The 2,035-nt window shown below is 51.4% G+C and overlaps 1 protein-coding gene across 1 annotated transcript in view; it reads right to left on the bottom strand.

The window, feature by feature from the left end:
* The window catches only part of Cbx1 (chromobox homolog 1), a 17,066-nt gene extending 16,785 nt beyond the window's left edge, over positions 1 to 281 (bottom strand). The window contains exon 1 of the mRNA XM_005394249.2: positions 40 to 281. The gene's annotated coding sequence lies outside the window, so the exon portion shown is untranslated. The remainder of the gene's footprint in view (positions 1 to 39) is intronic.
* Positions 282 to 2,035: the final 1,754 nt, after the last annotated feature.

Genomic DNA, 2,035 nt, shown 5'->3' with positions numbered 1-2,035 from the left:
CCCAGGCGCCCCCTCCCCCGCCGCCGGCGGGCTCCTCACCTCAGCGCAGCGCCCAGGAGTCCGAGAAGAATCGGTGCCGCGCTGCTGGCGCGTCGCGTCCGGCTGGCCGGGGGAGTGGCGCCCGGGAGAGCAGCTAGGCGGGTGGCCGCCGTCGACCGCCAAACTGAAGCGGCGTACCGCAGGCCCCGGCCAGTGGCCCTCCCCTCAGCCGAACAAAAGAGCCTCGCACTCTGCGTTGCCCGCCGCCCACAGCGCGCAGGCGCGACGACCTGTCGCGGGGCACCATGGGACTAGGAGTCTGTCCGAGACGACAAGTCCCAGAGTGCCGCGCGCGTGCCACGCCGCGCGCACCGTTCTCGGGGGTTGTAGGGAGTTTTACTTTCAAACCGCGATGGCGCGGGGACAGTGGCGCGCGACTGTCATGTCAGCTTTTAGGTAAGACCGGAGGGTCGCAAATTCGAACACAATGTGGGCAACTTAGTGATTTAGGGAGACCACTGTCTCAGGAAAATTTTTTTAAAGGCTGTGGGTGTAGCTCAGTGCGAAGGCACCGGGTTCAATCATCACCGCCTTAAAGAGAAAAAAGACGTGATTTTATAAGTGAGTCCTTTCATGCTTCTGGACAATTCTGGAGTTACCTCCTCGACATTTTAAATCTTAACTAGTTCCTCACTGGAGCTTTATGAAATCTCCACCTCGTTGTATCTCAAATAATCTCGGTAATCCTCAATCCCTGCCTCTATTAAAAAGGAAAATAAACAAGGCTTCTACTCCTCAGCGTGGAGATTACTTCACCTTCGAGGCGGCCCCTCGCACCCTGGGTGGGTAGGTAGATGTCAAGTAGCTTTCTGGATTTCCCCTTTTTCTTCTTCTGCGCCAGTGGATGGCATCCCCTTAGTCCCCATAGCACCTGTCCTGCAGCCACCCCAAAGAAATAGAATTAGAGCCAGGGCTGTAGTCACAGCCCTCTGGGAGGCTGAGGCAGGAGGGCCACATACTGGAGCCCAGCCTGGGCAGTTTAGCCACTTAGGAAGTCCTTGGGCCAAACTAAAAAAAATAAAGAAGGCGCTGGGAATGTAGCTCACAGAGAAGGCCTGCATCCCCCAGCAGTGCAAAGGGGGAAAAAGCAACACATAATTAGGTAAAAACTGTGCTTGTCATTCTTTGACACAAGTGTGCTGGCTCTTCTGATTTCAACTAGATTGTTGTCCCCAGACCTTTCATATGGAAATTCGCTCTCCCGGGAGAACACTCACTTTGTTGTAATTAGTTAATAGCTGTCTTGCCTTCTGGGAAATCAGAACTCTTATAAGGGTGGAAACTCTGCCTCGTGAGCCCGGTGTCCACACAGTCCCGGCAAGCAGTGTTCAGTCAGAATTTGCTCTTAGCACCGGCAAAGACCAGGATTCGATCCCCAGCACTGCAAGAAGTGTTACTTGAGTGATGAAACGAGTGAACGAAATGACCACCTGTCAGAAAAGCAAGCAGGTCACGTTTCCATTCACCTCTTTTCTCCCCTCAGATGTGTGTGTTTTCCTTGTCCTTACCCCTGCCTTTCTTTATCCATTCAGACTGAGTAGAACGTCTGCCGGAAGGTGACTTTCTTCTTTCTTTTTTTTCCGAGACAGGGTCTCACTGTGCAGCCCAGGATGGCGAGGAACTCACAGCGATCTTGCGTGCTGGGATTCCAAGCACGCACCATCTCTCCAAGCTCATTTTTTATTTTGATACAGGGTCTTGCTAACTCTCTGAATTGTCCAGGATGGATTCAAATTTCTGATCTGATCCTCTAATTCATCTTCCTGGAGTGCTGGGACTATAAGTGTGCACTACCATACCCAGTTTGAATGTCCTATTTTGAATAACTTTTTGAGAAAAGTACATGTACCCATACTGGTTACCCTGTGTGTGTGTGTGTGTGTGTGTGTGTGTGTGGTGATAGGGAAGGTCATACATACTGAGCAAGTACTATAGCACTGTGCTGTACCCCTAGTCTATGCTAAATTCTTTTTTTTTTCTTTTTTTTGGTTTTTCT

The sequence above is a fragment of the Chinchilla lanigera genome, unplaced genomic scaffold (assembly GCF_000276665.1).
Source record: "Chinchilla lanigera isolate Chin_1 unplaced genomic scaffold, ChiLan1.0 scaffold00050, whole genome shotgun sequence".
Classification (NCBI taxonomy): domain Eukaryota; kingdom Metazoa; phylum Chordata; class Mammalia; order Rodentia; family Chinchillidae; genus Chinchilla; species Chinchilla lanigera.
This window is presented reverse-complemented; position numbering and strand designations above follow the sequence as displayed.